The sequence below is a fragment of the Schistocerca piceifrons genome, chromosome 2, assembly GCF_021461385.2.
Source record: "Schistocerca piceifrons isolate TAMUIC-IGC-003096 chromosome 2, iqSchPice1.1, whole genome shotgun sequence".
NCBI lineage: Eukaryota > Metazoa > Arthropoda > Insecta > Orthoptera > Acrididae > Schistocerca > Schistocerca piceifrons.
This window is the reverse complement of record NC_060139.1, coordinates 259,975,743-259,997,072: the sequence shown is the minus strand read 5'-3', so window position 1 is coordinate 259,997,072 and position 21,330 is coordinate 259,975,743. Positions and strand designations below refer to the sequence as shown.

Sequence of the window (21,330 nt, the reverse complement as noted above, 5' to 3'; positions counted from 1 at the left end):
TGTATCTACGGAGTTGTGAGTAGCAATTCCGATGCACTACGGATTCCTTGGTCATTCTAACACACATACGTGTATCTACGGAGTTGTGAGTAGCAATTCCGATGCACTACGGATTCCTTGGTCATTCTAACACACATACGTGTATCTACGGAGTTGTGAGTAGCAATTCCGATGCACTACGGATTCCTTGGTCATTATAACACACATACGTGTATCTACGGAGTTGTGAGTAGCAATTCCGATGCACTACGGATTCCTTGGTCATTCTAACACACATACGTGTATCTACGGAGTTGTGAGTAGCAATTCCGATGCACTTCGGATTCCTTGGTCATTCTAACACACATACGTGTATCTACGGAGTTGTGAGTAGCAATTCCGATGCACTACGGATTTCTTGGTCATTCTAACACACATACGTGTATCTACGGAGTTGTGAGTAGCAATTCCGATGCACTACGGATTTCTTGGTCATTCTAACACACATACGTGTATCTACGGAGTTGTGAGCAGCAATTCCGATGCACTACGGATTTCTTGGTCATTCTAACACACATACGTGTATCTACGGAGTTGTGAGTAGCAATTCCGATGCACTACGGATTCCTTGGTCATTCTAACACACATAAGTGTATCTACGGAGTTGTGAGTAGCAATTCCGATGCACTACGGATTCCTTGGTCATTCTAACACACATACGTGTATCTACGGAGTTGTGAGTAGCAATTCCGATGCACTTCGGATTCCTTGGTCATTCTAACACACATACGTGTATCTACGGAGTTGTGAGTAGCAATTCCGATGCACTACGGATTCCTTGGTCATTCTAACACACATACGTGTATCTACGGAGTTGTGAGTAGCAATTCCGATGCACTACGGATTTCTTGGTCATTCTAACACACATACGTGTATCTACGGAGTTGTGAGCAGCAATTCCGATGCACTACGGATTTCTTGGTCATTCTAACACACATACGTGTATCTACGGAGTTGTGAGTAGCAATTCCGATGCACTACGGATTCCTTGGTCATTCTAACACACATACGTGTATCTACGGAGTTGTGAGTAGCAATTCCGATGCACTACGGATTCCTTGGTCATTCTAACACACATACGTGTATCTACGGAGTTGTGAGTAGCAATTCCGATGCACTACGGATTCCTTGGTCATTCTAACACACATACGTGTATCTACGGAGTTGTGAGTAGCAATTCCGATGCACTACGGATTCCTTGGTCATTCTAACACACATACGTGTATCTACGGAGTTGTGAGTAGCAATTCCGATGCACTACGGATTCCTTGGTCATTCTAACACACATACGTGTATCTACGGAGTTGTGAGTAGCAATTCCGATGCACTACGGATTCCTTGGTCATTCTAACACACATACGTGTATCTACGGAGTTGTGAGTAGCAATTCCGATGCACTACGGATTCCTTGGTCATTCTAACACACATACGTGTATCTACGGAGTTGTGAGTAGCAATTCCGATGCACTACGGATTCCTTGGTCATTCTAACACACATACGTGTATCTACGGAGTTGTGAGTAGCAATTCCGATGCACTACGGATTCCTTGGTCATTCTAACACACATACGTGTATCTACGGAGTTGTGAGTAGCAATTCCGATGCACTACGGATTCCTTGGTCATTCTAACACACATACGTGTATCTACGGAGTTGTGAGTAGCAATTCCGATGCACTACGGATTCCTTGGTCATTCTAACACACATACGTGTATCTACGGAGTTGTGAGTAGCAATTCCGATGCACTACGGATTCCTTGGTCATTCTAACACACATACGTGTATCTACGGAGTTGTGAGTAGCAATTCCGATGCACTACGGATTCCTTGGTCATTCTAACACACATACGTGTATCTACGGAGTTGTGAGTAGCAATTCCGATGCACTACGGATTCCTTGGTCATTCTAACACACATACGTGTATCTACGGAGTTGTGAGTAGCAATTCCGATGCACTACGGATTCCTTGGTCATTCTAACACACATACGTGTATCTACGGAGTTGTGAGTAGCAATTCCGATGCACTACGGATTCCTTGGTCATTCTAACACACATACGTGTATCTACGGAGTTGTGAGTAGCAATTCCGATGCACTACGGATTCCTTGGTCATTCTAACACACATACGTGTATCTACGGAGTTGTGAGTAGCAATTCCGATGCACTACGGATTCCTTGGTCATTCTAACACACATACGTGTATCTACGGAGTTGTGAGTAGCAATTCCGATGCACTACGGATTCCTTGGTCATTCTAACACACATACGTGTATCTACGGAGTTGTGAGTAGCAATTCCGATGCACTACGGATTCCTTGGTCATTCTAACACACATACGTGTATCTACGGAGTTGTGAGTAGCAATTCCGATGCACTACGGATTCCTTGGTCATTCTAACACACATACGTGTATCTACGGAGTTGTGAGTAGCAATTCCGATGCACTACGGATTCCTTGGTCATTCTAACACACATACGTGTATCTACGGAGTTGTGAGTAGCAATTCCGATGCACTTCGGATTCCTTGGTCATTCTAACACACATACGTGTATCTACGGAGTTGTGAGTAGCAATTCCGATGCACTACGGATTCCTTGGTCATTCTAACACACATACGTGTATCTACGGAGTTGTGAGTAGCAATTCCGATGCACTACGGATTTCTTGGTCATTCTAACACACATACGTGTATCTACGGAGTTGTGAGCAGCAATTCCGATGCACTACGGATTTCTTGGTCATTCTAACACACATACGTGTATCTACGGAGTTGTGAGTAGCAATTCCGATGCACTACGGATTCCTTGGTCATTCTAACACACATACGTGTATCTACGGAGTTGTGAGTAGCAATTCCGATGCACTACGGATTCCTTGGTCATTCTAACACACATACGTGTATCTATGGAGTTGTGAGTAGCAATTCCGATGCACTACGGATTCCTTGGTCATTCTAACACACATACGTGTATCTACGGAGTTGTGAGTAGCAATTCCGATGCACTACGGATTCCTTGGTCATTCTAACACACACACGTGTATCTACGGAGTTGTGAGTAGCAATTCCGATGCACTACGGATTCCTTGGTCATTCTAACACACATACGTGTATCTACGGAGTTGTGAGTAGCAATTCCGATGCACTACGGATTCCTTGGTCATTCTAACACACATACGTGTATCTACGGAGTTGTGAGTAGCAATTCCGATGCACTACGGATTCCTTGGTCATTCTAACACACATACGTGTATCTACGGAGTTGTGAGTAGCAATTCCGATGCACTACGGATTCCTTGGTCATTCTAACACACATACGTGTATCTACGGAGTTGTGAGTAGCAATTCCGATGCACTACGGATTCCTTGGTCATTCTAACACACATACGTGTATCTACGGAGTTGTGAGTGGCAATTCCGATGCACTACGGATTCCTTGGTCATTCTAACACACATACGTGTATCTACGGAGTTGTGAGTGGCAATTCCGATGCACTACGGATTCCTTGGTCATTCTAACACACATACGTGTATCTACGGAGTTGTGAGTAGCAATTCCGATGCACTACGGATTCCTTGGTCATTCTAACACACATACGTGTATCTACGGAGTTGTGAGTAGCAATTCCGATGCACTACGGATTCCTTGGTCATTCTAACACACATACGTGTATCTACGGAGTTGTGAGTAGCAATTCCGATGCACTACGGATTCCTTGGTCATTCTAACACACATACGTGTATCTACGGAGTTGTGAGTAGCAATTCCGATGCACTACGGATTCCTTGGTCATTCTAACACACATACGTGTATCTACGGAGTTGTGAGTAGCAATTCCGATGCACTACGGATTCCTTGGTCATTCTAACACACATACGTGTATCTACGGAGTTGTGAGTAGCAATTCCGATGCACTACGGATTCCTTGGTCATTCTAACACACATACGTGTATCTACGGAGTTGTGAGTAGCAATTCCGATGCACTACGGATTCCTTGGTCATTCTAACACACATACGTGTATCTACGGAGTTGTGAGTAGCAATTCCGATGCACTACGGATTCCTTGGTCATTCTAACACACATACGTGTATCTACGGAGTTGTGAGTAGCAATTCCGATGCACTACGGATTCCTTGGTCATTCTAACACACATACGTGTATCTACGGAGTTGTGAGTAGCAATTCCGATGCACTACGGATTCCTTGGTCATTATAACACACATACGTGTATCTACGGAGTTGTGAGTAGCAATTCCGATGCACTACGGATTCCTTGGTCATTCTAACACACATACGTGTATCTACGGAGTTGTGAGTAGCAATTCCGATGCACTACGGATTCCTTGGTCATTCTAACACACATACGTGTATCTACGGAGTTGTGAGTAGCAATTCCGATGCACTTCGGATTCCTTGGTCATTCTAACACACATACGTGTATCTACGGAGTTGTGAGTAGCAATTCCGATGCACTACGGATTCCTTGGTCATTCTAACACACATACGTGTATCTACGGAGTTGTGAGTAGCAATTCCGATGCACTACGGATTTCTTGGTCATTCTAACACACATACGTGTATCTACGGAGTTGTGAGCAGCAATTCCGATGCACTACGGATTTCTTGGTCATTCTAACACACATACGTGTATCTACGGAGTTGTGAGTAGCAATTCCGATGCACTACGGATTCCTTGGTCATTCTAACACACATAAGTGTATCTACGGAGTTGTGAGCAGCAATTCCGATGCACTACGGATTCCTTGGTCATTCTAACACACATACGTGTATCTATGGAGTTGTGAGTAGCAATTCCGATGCACTACGGATTCCTTGGTCATTCTAACACACATACGTGTATCTACGGAGTTGTGAGTAGCAATTCCGATGCACTACGGATTCCTTGGTCATTCTAACACACACACGTGTATCTACGGAGTTGTGAGTAGCAATTCCGATGCACTACGGATTCCTTGGTCATTCTAACACACATACGTGTATCTACGGAGTTATGAGTAGCAATTCCGATGCACTACGGATTCCTTGGTCATTCTAACACACATACGTGTATCTACGGAGTTGTGAGTAGCAATTCCGATGCACTACGGATTCCTTGGTCATTCTAACACACATACGTGTATCTACGGAGTTGTGAGTAGCAATTCCGATGCATTACGGATTCCTTGGTCATTCTAACACACATACGTGTATCTACGGAGTTGTGAGTAGCAATTCCGATGCACTACGGATTCCTTGGTCATTCTAACACACATACGTGTATCTACGGAGTTGTGAGTAGCAATTCCGATGAACTACGGATTCCTTGGTCATTCTAACACACATACGTGTATCTACGGAGTTGTGAGTAGCAATTCCGATACACTACGGATTCCTTGGTCATTCTAACACACATACGTGTATCTACGGAGTTGTGAGTAGCAATTCCGATGCACTACGGATTCCTTCATCATTCTAACACACATACACACACAATCTAAATACAGTTCATCTTTCATCATTTTAAAAACTCAAGTGTTCCAAGAAAAGTCTTTACTTCTACAATTTAGTTATGTGCTAAAGTTGGTGATAACGTGGGGGAGTAATATCTAATTGCACACAGGGGTAATGGGATAAGAAATGTTGGGAACCACTGAACTGTAGTGATCGTTACTCTGTAAGCCTAGTAGTGGTTTGATTACCATACTGAGGTAACAACAGAAGCAAGTACCACCTTACGTGCGTCAGCCGTTATCGAAAGCCAATCTCCAAAGCACCAGTTCGATAACAATGTGGTCATGTAACATTAGAAAGACAGAAAAGAGAAAGTTGGACAATTAGCGTGCAAGATCCACAACATTAACTGTCGAAATCTTGAATTGTGTTACCTGTACAGGAAAGGACCTTCAAACAGGTCCAAGACTCAAATACACTGAAGAGGGAAAGACACTGGTACACCTGCCTAATATTGTGTAGGACCCCCGTGAGCATGCAGAAGTGCCACAGCACGACTTGGCGTAGACTCGACTAACGTCTGAAGTAGTGCTGGAGAAAACTGACATCATGAATCCTGCAGGGCTGTCCATAAATCCGTGAGAGTACGAGGGGATGGAGATCTCTTCTAAACAGCAGGTTGCAAGGCATCCCAGATATGCAAAATAATGTTCATGTCTGGGGAGTTTGGTGGCCAGCGGAAGTCTTTAAACTCAGAAAAGTGCTTCTGGACGTGTAGGATGCCGCATTGTCCTGCTGGAATTGCCCAAGTCCGTCGGAATGCACAGTGCACATGAATGGATGCAGATGATCAGACAGGATGCTTACGAACGTGTCACCTGTCAGAGTAGTTAGATTGGTTGTCAGAGTAGTATCTAGACCTATCAGGGATCTCATATCACTCCATCTGCGCACGCCCTACGGCCTACACCGTTACAGAGCCTCCACCAGCTTGAACAGTCCTCTGCTAACATGCAGGGTCTATGGCTTCATGAGGTTGTCTCCATACCCGTACACGTCCATCGGCTCGATACAGTTTGAAACGAGACTCGTCCGACCAGGCAACATGTTTTTAGTCATCAACAGTCCAATGTCGGTGTTGACGGACCCAGGCGAGACGCAGTGGGCCTTTGGCTCCGAAAGCCAATATCGATCATGTTTCGTTGAATGGTTCGCACTCTGATACTTTTTGATGCCTCGGCATTGAAATCTGCAGCAATTTTCGGAAGGGCTGTATTTCTGTCACGTTGAAAGATTCTCTTCAGTCGCTGTTGGTCGCGTTCTTGCAGTATCTTTTTTCCGATCGCAGCGATGTCAGAGACTTGATGTTACCGGATTCCTGAAATTCACGGTACACGCTTGGTATCGTGGTACGGGAAAATCCGCACTTCATCTCTACCTCGGAGATACTGTGTCCCATAACACCACTTTCAAACTCACTTAAATCTTGATAACCTGCCATTGTAGCAGCATTAACAACTGCGCCAGACACTTGTTGTCTTATATAGACGTTGTCGACCGCAGCGCCATATCCTGCCTGTTTACATACCTCTATATTTGAATAAGCATGGCTATACCAATTTCTTCGGCGCTTCAGTGTATAACGAGAGGGACTGCAGTAGAGCAACAATGGCGTATTCACGTTTACAGATTCGTTGTGATCAGGAGTGAATTTGCAACGCAATGCCGCAGACACGGGGTGTGGACCCCGTTTCTAAAGGTAGATCAGCCGCTAAGGAACACCGAATGCAGGTTGGCGGTAGAGCAGGATGCCCCACGGGAGCGCGTTGGAAGGTCCCTTCCCGGCAGACATGACTTGCTGTTTGTCCCGCCCTCTCCCTCCGCCGCTGCCCTACTCCCCTCACGTGACGGCCCCACGCCTTGTTGCGTTGTGCCGGCGTTCAAGTGACCGCCGGCTGCGGAACAACTGTCCGTAGTTCGCTCAAGTGTTTAATGTGCAGCCCGGACCGTGCGAAGGTCGCGCGTGTCCTGCAAAGTGGCGGCAGTTATCCAATGAGGCTCCGCGCTGTGGCGGTCGCTGGACGCTCCAGTCCACTCCAGTCCAGCGCTCTGGGGGTTCGCCTGGCTACCTGCGCCGAGGCGGTGAGTTCCAGCTCAGACCACATAGGCCCACATTACTGGTCGTCAAACTTCCGCCCGCCTCAAGTGTCCATGCGGCCCGCGATTCTCAGCCATATTTTATGATAAGACTAGCTGACCAAACTCGGCATTACAGGGGTATTCATTTCGTCAATTTTCTGTTAAAAACGAAAACAAAAAATGAGCTTTGTTTGAAATGTAATATCGAAAAAATTTCTTTTACATGCCTTCGTCAAAACACCTGTGAAATTATGAAACAAAGAAATAAACTTAATGTACAAATGTATAATAAAATAAAAGACAGCAATAAAATAAAAGACGGTAACGTAGTACAATGCTGCTATAATTGTTACTTGCTAAACGTTTTACATTAGCAGTAGTCCTATTTCGGCATTGTTGCCATCTTCAGGCTATCTGCAACCAAATACGCTTTGTTGAAAGTTATAACATTATAACAAACAACAATTTTGTTTTACTGTGTGCTAGTACTTACTTTCATATAGCATCGTGGCGCTGTCGCTGTCTTATTATCTCGCTGTTGTATAGGTCGTTTTGTGGGGCGGCGGGCTACTAATAATAATATATTATCATTCATAAGTAATAGGAGAAAATATTTGAAATATTAGAATATTGTCGAATGGCTGGGTGCGAAGTGAAGACTAGTCTTGGCTCTCGGGCTGTATTTACTCGTATATATACGGCGCAGCGGACGGCCAAGGGAACACCTGCTCTTGTCCGCCCTATGCCCACGGTAGCGGCCTCTAAACGGCCTCTTTCTCGTATACAGTTGTGTATTAATTTAGTATCTTCGTAATTTTTGTATGGATTTAGTTAAATCTGTTAAAATCACAGTAAAAGCTTTAGCTCGCCAGCATTTAAACTTTCCCGTCTAGAATTTTCAGAACGGAACTGACAGTAGAGCCTGACCTCTGAACTACAAATTTAAGAGACGTTGTATTTGATATTATTTTCATCCAAGCCTTTAAACCAGTTATAGCTCTGCTATTTAATAGGTTTCATCACCTGCTTTAACCAAACTTTCTAGCATTAATATAACAGATACTTAATCTACCGCCGCGCGGGATTAGCCGAGCGGTTTTAGGCGCTGCAGTCATGGACTGTGCGGCTGGTCCCGGCGGAGATTCGAGTTCTCCCTTGGGCTTGGGTGTGTGTGTGTTTTTCCTTAGGATAATTTAGGTTAAGTAGTGTGTAAGCTTAGGTTGAAATGGTTCAAATGGCTCTGAGCACTATGGGACTTAACTTCTGAGGTCATGAGTCCCCCAGAACTTAGAACTACTTAAACCTAACTAACCTAAGGACATCACACACATCCATGCCCGAGGCAGGATTCGAACCTGCGACCGTAGCGGTCGCGCGGTTCCAGACTGTAGCGCCTAGAACCGCTCTGCCACTCTGGCCAGCGTGTAAGCTTAGGGACTGATGACCTTTGCAGCTAAGTCCCATAAGATTCGACACACATTTGAACATTTGAACTTAATCTACTACAAATATGGACGTTTTAGTTCCAAATTTAGTTTTCTGCAGATTACTCGAAAACTATTAGAGGTGGCTCAGTGAGGTTACATAATTAATGTTTTTATGTTGAACTGAAGCTGCATACAAATTTTCATATTTCTACGTCTAATATTTAACTCCTTCAATTTTTCTTAAAAACGCGGATTCTGAGCAAAATATTTGTTTTCTCACTTTGAGACTTGCACCAGTTAATTTTGACATACGTCTGCACATTATAACCAGTTTTTGGGTTTCTAGCCTTATTATTTAGCGCCACTTATTATTTTCTTAAAACGATGTATTCAGGGGAAAATATTGACCTGATCATTCTGAGATTTGACAGTTTACAAATTAATATACTAAATCACATGCTAACAAAGTTTGGAAAAGCAACTGTAACTTTTAATTCCATTACTAAATTATGGTGCAATACTTGTGTGATACGCACAGACGCGTTGTGCTGCCGTGGCGCTACTAGCGGTGAAATGGGGTAAATCCTGGCACACTCGCTCGCCTCTGTATCCCTCCAATGATACAGCGCTTGTTTCGCAACAGTTTCCAACTGCAGCCAAGTTCTTAAATATTCCTCTTAATCTCTATTAATTGCTGTTGTTCGCAGATGTAAGTTAGGTCTTTTATCTCTTGGACATACTGTTGTGGGTTTGACAGCTACGATTGACAGCTAATCCAGCGATGCTGTATGGTTACAATTTGTTTATTCATTTGTCTGTGTATCGTAATTATCAATTGAGTGTGTAAGTACATTATCCAAATTAAGGAGCAGTGTATTTCAATACGCTGGGCGCAGGTGCTTCGCATGTCTACAACGAAATTTGGAAAACGTCTCTATATAACGCCTCTTCATAGCTCTACAGATATCCATTCTCTTTGCCTACAGCAGTTTGCGCTACGCAGTTGAAAGCTATCAAAAGCGCTGCCAGGTGTTAGGGATTTCGTTTAATTGAGGCGACTATAGGAGCATGTTAATGGTAAAGATAAATACACTACTGGCCATTAAAATTCTTACATCAAGAAGAAATGCAGATGATAAATGGGTATTCATTGGACAAATATATTATACTAGAACTGACATGTGATTACATTTTCACGCAATTTGGGTGTATACATCCTGAGAAATCAGTACGTAGAACAACCACCTCTTTCCGTAATAACGGCCTTGATACGCCTGGGCATTGAGTCAAACAGAGCTTCGATTGCATGTACAGGTACAGCTGCCCATCCAGCTTCAACGCAATACCACAGTTCGTCAAGAGTAGTGACTTTCGTATTGTGACGAGTCAGTTGCTCGGCCACCATTGACCAGACGTTTTCAGTTGGTGAGAGATCTGGAGAATGTGCTGTCCAGGGCAGCAGTCGAACATTTTCTGTATCCAGAAAGCCCCGTACATGACCTGCAACATGCGGTCGTGCATTATCCTGCTGAAATGTAGGGTTTCGCAGGGATCCAATGAATGGTAGAGCCACGGGTCGTAACACATCTGAAATGTAACGTCAATGAGAACAAGAGGTGACCGAGACGTGTAACCAATGGCACCCCATACCATAATGCCGGGTGATACGCCAGTATGGCGACGACGAATACACGCTTCCAATGTGCGTTCACCACGATGTCGCCAAACACGGATGCGACCATCATGATGCTGTAAACAGAACCTGGATTCATCCGAAAAAATGACGTTTTGCCATTCGTGCACCCAGGTTCGTCGCTGAGTACACCATCGCAGGCGCTCCTGTCTGTGATGCAGCGTCAAGGGTAACCTCAGCCACGGGCTCCGAGCAGATAGTCCATGATGCTGCAAACGTCGTCGAACTGTTCGTGCAGATGGTTGTTGTTTTGCAAACGTCCCCATCTGTTGACTCAGGGATCGAGACGTGGCTGCACGATCCGTTACAGCCATGCGGATAAGATGCCTGTCATCTCGACTGCCAGCGATACGAGGCCGTTGGGATCCAGTACGGTGTTCCGTATTACTCTCCTGAACCCACCGATTCCATATCCTGCTAATAGTCATCGGATCTCGACCAACGCGAGCAGCAATGTCGCGATACGATAAACCGCAATCGCGATAGGCTACAATCCGACCTTTATCAAAGTTGGAAACGTGATGGTATGCATTACACGAGGCATCACAACAACTTTTCACCAGCAACGCCGGTCAACTGCTGTTTAGTGTATGAGAAACCGGTTGGAAACTTTCCTCATGTCAAACAACCTTGTGTGAATGCTCTGAAAAGCTAATCATTTGCATATCACAGCATCTTCTTCCTGCCGGTTAAATTTCGCGTCTGTAGCACGTCATCTTCGTATGTAGCAATTTTAATGGCCAGTAGTGTATTGGCACTTTTTCATGCGTCTCTTTATTTATGATGTCATATCTCTTAAAATGTGTCTCGTAGAATGTCATATTTGTGTAGGTACGTTCAGCGGCGTATGTGCGTATTCTTTGACAAATGTGTTGTGAATAGAGTTAGTAGCAAAGATGTAATAACTTTTAAACGTCATGAATGATGCGACATTTTTTCACACATCTCTGGTTTATGACGTCATATCCCCTAATCTATGTGTCATACAATGATATAATTTTGTAGGTACTTTCACCGGCGTATGTGAATAGTGTCTGTAAAACGTGTTGCGAATAGAGTAACTAGTACAAAAGTAATAAATTAAAACGTCGTGCACAATGAGACAGTTTTTCAGTGTTTATGACGTCGAATCTGCTGAACTACCTCTGGTACTATGATATAATTTTGCAGATGCGTTTAGCGACGTATTTGGGTACTATCTGCGAAATTTATTGCGAATAGAGTCACTAGCACAGAAGCTATAAATTTGAACGCCATTCTCGATGCAGATTTTTTTACGCATCGCATTGTTTATGACGTTATATTTCTTGAACTAAGTTAGGTTAGTGGCTTTTACCCCCACAGCGATTGTTGCCTGACAGTAAGCGTTATGTGTACCAAGTTCGGTTGCAATTGGTCCATTGGTTTTGAAGGAGATGTCGAAATTACGCACACACATACATATAGTCAGTTCCACAAGACACTGTACGCCGTTATCTGTATGAAATAAAAGACACTATTATAAATACATGTTTAAAAGAAAATACATGTTATTACTAATTGCACAATTACCTAATACTTAATCCAATCACCGCCGTTATCGATTATAGCTTGGCGCCTTTTTGGCAAGCTTTTCACGAGATTTTCTGCATATTCTCTCGTTAACGATCTCCATATCGTCCTCATGTTATAAGACAGCTGCTTTCCTTTAAACTTTATCTCAATATATGACCAAAAATTTCGATCGGATTTGCATCCGGAGACGTTGCAGTCCAATCCATCGTGGACACCCCACTCTCTTGTTTCTACTCTGTACAGAGATGGCTGCGATGCTTCGGATCATTATCCTCTTGGAGCACCCAGTTTGCCTCGCTTGAACCAAATAGATCCTTAACGGACCTCAGAAGGCATTTTTGATAAATATTACACATTTTTTGGCGTTTAAACTGGCTGTAAATCAGTGCAAACAGCCAAAACTGAAACCGACAAAACAAAACATTCAACTCTCACGCTGTTTATCTATACACTGTGCAAAAGCGCATTGAGTACAGATTCGAGACCACTACCAGAGATGTCACTGCGGACGTTACATTTGACATTATAGCGAACACTTTATTGTGGAAGTAACTGTACATACATTTTTATAATATGTATGGATACACCTATCAACTAACAGTCGATTTCTAAATTATCAATAAGAGCGCCTCTAACCGCGCGGCCACTCAGCGCGGCAATAATATTTCAAGGTGCGCTTAATTTTAGTTCCTGTTTGTGAAGTCGGCCGTGATCTAAGTAACATTGGCCGCTTACGTCAGCGGCAGAGGAGTTAAATAGCACGGACACTGTGGGGGTAAAGGATGTGAGAGACGGAATGTTTGTTTGTCGTCCAGTGATGACAACTCACGAGCGAGAGAGATTAGCATGGGTCAGCCGCTATGGTACAAATTCTGACAAGGAAGTTACATGTATTCACGGATGAGCATTGTAGAGACGGTCATCTTCAAATGACGTACATATTTCTAGCAAGGAATATGAAATTAAATTAAGGCTGTTGTAAAGCGGCGCAATAGGTACAAGGAAAATGACATTCAAAATATACAGTTTTAATATATTTCGGGATAACGAAAAGATTCTGCGGTGATCGGTAATTTTCGCAGGAACATAGTCAAAGTTCATTTTTTCCTGAGTTTACACATAGTGGATATGCCTCTGTTTATCATTTATGATCGGTGACTGTGCACTTTCTTGGACAACACAAAATAATGAGATGCAAATTGTATCCTGCAGTCGAACGTAAAAACTATACCGATTTAGCCCATACGACTAAAAGAAATTGGACAATTATTATCGTTGCAATTATATTTTCCTTTTTTTTAATACGCACTTGATTACAGATGCATTGACATCAAATGAAAGTGTTTTCCATAGCAGAACGAGAGGCCTATTGGATGCGTTGAGGCCTATCTAGTCTGTGTAAGGCCGCCGTTGCAGGTATGCTCACTAACCATTAGGAGCAGCTGTGTCACTGTACTTTAGATGAACAAGTTGCACTTTAGGTGCCCCTCCTATTATCTCCTATTGTTTAGTTGACTATACACGCTATTGTGTTAGCATAGGAGTGTCGCTTTAAGGCGGCAGCCAGACAGTGGACAGCCGAATGCTGCGGACCATCTGGAACGTTCTCCGGATGGATGGGATTATGCCGGTAAATTTCCCTTTTGTGTTGTCTAGGACCGTTGCCTCAAGGCATGCCACGTATCGCGAGTGACAGTGGAGGGCCTGGTGGGGCCTACGGCAGTAGACAGCTAGGAAGTTGAGCCTCAGAAAAACAGCAGAGGGCGGGCAGTGGGGGAACGAGACGTTCTGCGGAGCATCTGGTCGTTTGAAGATTCATGTGTCCTCCCTGTCGGTGGATAGAGGGAGGCATGGTTGAGGGGGAGGGGGAGGCGTGGGGGGAGGTGAGAGGGCCCTGGTTTTCAGCAGTTTGTGATTGTACATCGAGGAGAACGCACGTCCAACTACCGCCCCCTCTGCAGTCCTTTAGGACGACAATTTTCCCAGTACATGTGTTGCATTATGACTCGTTCATGACAAGTGCTGGTTTCCTTTTTTTCACATTTTCGAAGTGTAATTAGAACTGTGGCGCATTTTTTTCTTCAGTTGTGATAGAGTGTATTGTCTTTGATTTCCTGGGCTGCAGGATGGCTTTTGAGTAGGCGGCTGTAGCGAACTCTGACATCCAACAGCGATGGATAGTGTATGCTTACAGGTAACACACTTATTAAACTCTTCTCTGTCCAACACCAGCATCTCATCACTTGAATGTATTTCCCACCAAAAAGAATAAAGATAATACCTTACACCTCTGCCTTTATCCCGCCAGCTTGTAGGTGAAGGGTAGATTTCGAGTGTGTCTCTCTTCCTCTCCTGCAATTGGGCAGTTTCCATGTGTTGGAGGGAGCGCGGGGAGGAGTGCACTTGTGCTTTCCATCCAGTAGAATCAAGGTTAGAGTCCCAGAGAGGGCACCACCATTTTTAATTTCCCGTTAATTCTAAGCTTCTCCGAACAATTTCCATGTGTTAGGGGGTGCACTTGGGCTTTCCATCCAATAGAATCAGGCTTCGAGTCGAGGAAAGTGTACCACCAATTTTAAATTACCATCAGTGCCAAGTGCCTCTTGTAACATAATTGTTTTAAGGGAGGTGAACTTCGGCATTCCAACCAGGAGGACAAAGGTTCAAGTCCGGGAAAGGGCAAAGCCAATTTTAATTTCCCGCCAATTCCTGAGTGGAGGATGAGATGGCGCGTCAGCACAGCCCTGGGACAAAGAAATTCCCACCAAAATTCGATATTCCCAGCTATAGGGTAGGTTAGGGGAGGGGGAAGGTGAAGACGGGGAAGGGAGGAGGGGCCTGGGGCACACATGCGCGCTAAGAAAAACGCGTGTGGTCATCTGGGGTCCGGGATGCGCGTGATCGGGGGCGGGGGTTGGTGTGGTAGGGGTTGGGGGGTGCTTGATTGATCAGTTTAATTATTTTGCATATTAATTTGATATCAACATTGCACCCGTAACCCCATCTCCTTTCTACTGATGTGGACGACAGAGAATTATGTTGAATAATGTTTATTCAAGAAATGACATCGCAGATTAACAGGTAGCTGTCCTACAATATTCAGTGAAAATACAGACAGAAAATGCCCTTATCAAATGCAATGAAGCTACATTGAGAGAATGGTAGCAAAACCCCGAAACTAAATAGTGATCAAAGATATAAAAAAGCTAACCCAATTTCGTAATCACAATACACAAAATATTCACCAGCTCAAAACAGTTCAGAGTTCGATATGATGATTTGCAAATTAGGACATGCAACGTGATGAGTAGAAACTCACATAATGTCTAACCTAAGCTCCGCAGTACAAGCAGAAAAAGTCAGAGTCTTCTCCAGGAGCCGGCCGGAGTGGCCGAGCGGTTCTAGGCGCTTCAGTCCGGAACCGCGCTGCTGCTACGGTCGCAGGTTCGAATCCTGCCTCGAGCATGGATATGTGTGATGTCCTTAGGTTAGTTAGGTTTAAATAGTTCTAAGTTCTAGGAGACTGATGACCTCAGATGTAAAGTCCCATAGTGCTCAGAGCCATTTTTTCTTCTCCAGGAGCACATTCAGACCCCGCGAAATATAAAATTCCTTCAAAAGGTAGAGTGTTGTAGCTGTCGTCCACCAACCAGAATCAATCACCAACACGGTTGAATATCACTCATTGCCACAGGCAGGTCTACCTACTCCAAGCACAAACGTAAAAGTATCCAGAAACGCTCCCTTGAGCTCTTCAGTGGAAAGGTTCCAATCCAATCTTCAATTGTCTCCCTTTTTTTTCTTTTTTTTTTTTTTTGTCATCAGTCTACTGACTGGTTTGATGCGGCCCGCCACGAATTTCTTTCCTGTGCTAACCTCTTCATCTCAGAGTAGCACTTGCAACCTACGTCCTCAATTATTTGCTTGACGTATTCCAATCTCTGTCTTCCTCTACAGTTTTTGCCCTCTACAGTTCCCTTAGTGTTCTGCTACTGTCTGCTTTCCCATAGGCTGAAGGCCATCCCCACGAAAAAGCATTGTTCTTAAGTTCTATGGACATAATTTGGCTCGACAACTTCCCAGACTAAGCTAATGTATTGCAACAATATTTAAATAAAGAAATATTATAAATATTCAGTCACGCATAGCTCATTCACAATAATTAGAGATAAATGTTTCTTCAGAAATTAATAAGCTAGTAATAATAATCTGCGTATGGCATTGGTGGCCGGGAGACCCCTCGCGGGGCAGTTCGGCCGCCGCACCACTTCGGCGACTTGCGGGTGAATGAGGATGAAATGATGATGAAAGACACACAACAGCCAGTCATTTCGAGGCAGAGAAAATCCCTGAACCCGCCGGCAATCGAACCCGGGACCCCATGCGTGGGAAGCGAGAACGCTACCGTAAGACCACCCGCCGCGGACAATAAGCTAGTATTATCGCGCTAGTGCATTCATTTTAAATGACGACGAATTGTCGTTAAATATTGTTAAAACAATTATTGATATCTTCTTGACAGAAGCGTCTTTTGGGTCTCTTTTCAGTTGTGTTGTCCGGCAGCACATGCGATTGACCGCTTATAAATTATCAGTTTTTTAATAGCAATTGCAATGAACATTAAAAAAAGTTACTGGCAAAGTAGTAAACTGGTCATTAAATAACGACACAAATATATCATATGCTGTGTGATTGTGGAGAATATAATGTCCTGACAAACATTTGAGTAATAAGAAAGATATAAATAGATGATAGCCGGCCGGAGTGGCCGTGCGGTTCTAGGCGCTACAGTCTGGAACCGAGCGACCGCTACGGTCGCAGGTTCGAATCCTGCCTCGGGCATGGATGTGTGTGATGTCCTTAGGTTAGTTAGGTTTAACTAGTTCTAAGTTCTAGGCGACTGATGACGTCAGAAGTTAAGTCGCATAGTGCTCAGAGCCATTTGAACCATTTGATTTGAGCCATAAATAGATGATAAGTCAGTAAATAAAATATATACAGATGAGTGGCTCTCCGAGATGAGAGGTGTTCTTCAGTACTATCATATTTTAAAAGTTATTTATTTAGAGGTTCATCATATAAAGTTTTACTCACTGTGAAATATTAGCTTCTGTAGTTTTAAATATATTGAAAATGTGGCAGTGGATGCACCTCGTTTTTCTGAGTAGCAATTGTATTCAGATTTGCTTTAATACTTGACTGTAAATTATTATAGATTCTGTAAGAGCTGTAAGAAGCCAGCTTTCAGCTTGTTCTGACACTCCTCCTTTTTCGCCACATCTGCTGCACAAACCCCATGAGAGCAACAGCCGTCAAGGTTCCCAGCTTTGGGGCTGACCCATTTCCAGCGACGCTGCTCTTCTTTGTACCTGGACTCACCCGCAACAATCACGAAGCCGGACCTGTCTTGGCGCGCATTGCTTCATTTCAGCAGTAAATGACAGAAACGTTAACTGTCAATTTCGCTTGGCATAGAGCGTCTGTTTGTCTCCCGTTACATAACTTTGATGATGGTTTCAAACGTTAGCACAGAGGAAATTGAGTCATGCACTTTCTGTACGTATGTATGGTCTAACATTCCGAGCCGCCGTGTGTCTTTTATCTCTATCGCGGCAGCAGTAGCTTCTGGATAAAGGCCCTTCCACACGGGAAGCCACGCATTCAGATGAAGAGATATGAAGCGATTTGCTCTACATCAGTGGTTTCCAACCTTTCTTAGACCGTTACCCCTGAGTGCAGTCAGATATTAGATAGTACCCCGACCCCTCCATCCACCATCATCAGTACCTAAACAAAATCTGTAATGAAAAAGAATTATTTTTTGAACAATTTCTTTTTTAAAACGATAAAAGATAGATGATGCTTAGGTTTCATTTGGTGTTTTCTTACAACACGAGCCAATGAGTCAGAGAGACAACTGATGAGGCTTATTTCTCAAAAGGCTCCTTTTATAGAAGGATGAAGCAGTTATCAGATTATTACAAGTGTTACGTAAAAACTGCTTCTCGGAAAAGGAAGCTAACTATCCCTAGTGAGGGTGGGCACCAATCACAAAACATGTTTCCTCTGCACCCTACTGACACTTGGTTTACCCACAGCCTGCTCTATAATTTAAAATCAACCAAATTAAAATGTGTGCACTACAAAGGATGTCTCACTATGAAAATACGAGTATTAAATCTTTGTAGCGTTTATTACATGCAACTTTAAAATGTAAATAATACATCAAATAATAGCGCAACTCGAACAGTTTTGTTTGTATACTTGTGCGAAGCTCCAAAGCCTGCAGACCACGGTTTACGTGCGAGCTGTGCAAACGAAATGTTGCTGCGTGAGGATGAAGATTTTCTGGGTCGTATCGTCTTCAGTGACGGATCGACATTTCACCAAATTGAATGTTTTTTGTGTCATGCTCTGGTGGAAAGTTTATGGGCCTTTATTTTTCAGTGAAGGAACTGTAACTGGTATTTCTTACTTTAATGCGCTAGGTCTATGGCTCTTTCCTCGATTGGAAGAAGCTGAACCACAGAACTTTATTCGGGAGAAAGACGGTACGCTGCCTCACTGGCCTTACTCCGTACGTGATTGTATCTGACCGTTGGATTGGCCACAAGAAGTCGAATGACAGAGCTTGTTTTGTGTGACCTCCACCTTCACACACGATCTGACGTCATGTGATGTTTACCTTTCCGGGTTCCTGAAGGATTAAGTGTATGTGCCTCAGTTACCAGCTGATCTTCCCGAATTTAGGAACAGCTTTGTTGCAAGAATTACTCTAGATATGTTGATCAATGTTTCAGAACAACTCGACTAATGACTAGCTGGTGATGGGACGGGGGGGGGGGGGGGAGGGGGTGCTGTTATAAATAATATAAAGCCTTAAAACCCATATATTCATTTTGAAACACCCTATACTTAGACCTACTGTATGTAAATCATTTGATTGCTGGACTTCCTACTTCTGAACTGATAGCAACTGGAAGACTTCATTCTACTAACGCTTTGTGTCTGATCACTGTAACTACTACTACCACTAATTAATATTAATAATAATAATAATAATAATAATAAAGCGTTGGCCCTACAGCAGTGTAGTCGCCATCTCACAATTGCTGTTGTGCTGTGAATTAGTTCGTATATTGTACCGAATTAAATAATGAAGCAATTAAATAATGAAGCGTAGGCTACATAGAGTAGGTCACGTAAGACGTTAATACATATTTTATTTCGTGAATAGTTCAAGAGATCGGAACGAGGTTTTAGGCAAATTAGAGCAAGCAGAGGATCGCGTAGTTTTGTTTCAAGGTAAATACGCTTAACTCTAGTGTCAGTCGAGATATATATATGGATTTCTTTAATGGATCTATATAGTTCAATGGCCTAGGAAAACACTTGAAAAGATAAGTACAGTAATACAAGGTTCGTTGATATTGGCATTGAAACTTCTCCAAAATCATTTTCAAGAAATGTACTATAGTTGAAACGCAAATGGAGCTGCCATGTTAGGTTCTGTTGTAGTAAGTCGCTGGAAGATAGGCCTACGGTATGTATATATGTATTAATCTGCGGACCTAGAAACGACGGAGATGCTTCGTCCCGGAGTAGCCCTCAGTGGTTCACAAACCCACTACAGGCCACAGCAGTCCACCCACTCCACCGTCTCCCCACACCGAACCCAAGTTTATTGTGCGGTTCGGCCCCCAGTGCCCCCCCCCCCTTTCCCCCCTGGGAATGTCTCATATCAGACGAGCGTAGAGTGTAACCCCAAATGTTTGCTTGGTAAAGTAATAATGATGTACGCGTACGTGGAGACAGTATTTGCGTAGCAATTGCCGACACGGTGTAACTGAGGCGGACTGAGGGGGACTAGCACGCATTCGCCGAGGCAGTTGGAAAGCCGCCTTAAAAAGCATCCACAGGCTGGCCGGATTTTTGCCGGGAACCGGAACGCCTTCCCGGACGGGTAGGCCTATGGTACTATCAAGGGAACCTCCCAATCGCACCCCCCCTCAGGTTTAGTTATAATTTGGCACAGTGGATAGGCCTTGAAAAACTGAACACAGATCAATCGAGAAAACAGGAAGAAGTTGTGTGGAACTATGAAAAAAATAAGCAAAATATACAAACTGAGTAGTCCTTGCGCAGGATAGGCAACATCAAGGATAGTCTGAGCTCAGGAGCGCCGTGGTCCCGTGGTTAGCGTGAGCAGCTGCGGAACGAGAGGTCCGTGGTGCAAGTCTTCCCTCGAGTGAAAAGTTTACTTTCTTTACTTTCGCAAAGGTATGATCTGTCCGTTCGTTCATTGACGTCTTTGTTCACTGTAATAAGTTTAGTGTCTGTGTATACCGCACCGCAAAACCGTGCGATTAGTAGACGAAAGGACGTGCCTCTCCAATGGGAACCGAAAACATTTGATCGCAAGGTCATAGGTCAACCGATTCCTCCACACGAAAACACGTCTGATATATTCTATACAACACTGGTGACGGCATGTGCGTCACATGACAGGAATACGTTGTCGACCTACCTAACTTGCACACTTGGCGAATGGGTAAAAAGATTCCTCTACCTTGCCCGATTTAGGTTTTCTTGTGGATGTGATAATCACTCCCAAAAAAGTGATGAAAACATAAGAGTTTGTCACATAAACTGCAACAAATGAATGCAACAGTTTCACAGTCGCACAGTTTTCCCTGTGCTCTGACAAAACATATGTTTTTAACGTTTTTGCGCATATAGTCGACTGACGTCGTGTGTTTCGATGTTTGTTTAGGTGTAGCGTCCCCATACTACGGCGCAGTTACCTCGCATCGGATGGACGGACGAACAGATAATAATTGTCTGAAAGTAAAAAATTAAACTTTTCACTCGAGGGAAGACTTGCACCACGGACCTCTCGTTCCGCAGCTGCTCACGCTAACCACGGGACCACGGCGCTCCTGAGCTCAGACTATCCTTGATGTTGCCTATCCTGCGCATGGACTACTCAGTTTGTATATTTTGCTTATTTTTTTCATAGTTC

The 21,330-nt window shown here is 43.8% G+C and overlaps 1 protein-coding gene across 1 annotated transcript in view; it reads left to right on the top strand.

Annotated features, from left to right (window-relative positions):
* The first annotated feature begins 7,496 nt into the window (after window positions 1-7,496).
* Window positions 7,497-21,330, top strand: part of LOC124777149 (carcinine transporter-like) — a 125,810-nt gene continuing 111,976 nt past the window's right edge. Inside the window, exon 1 of the mRNA XM_047252449.1 lies at window positions 7,497-7,637. The gene's annotated coding sequence lies outside the window, so the exon portion shown is untranslated. The remainder of the gene's footprint in view (window positions 7,638-21,330) is intronic.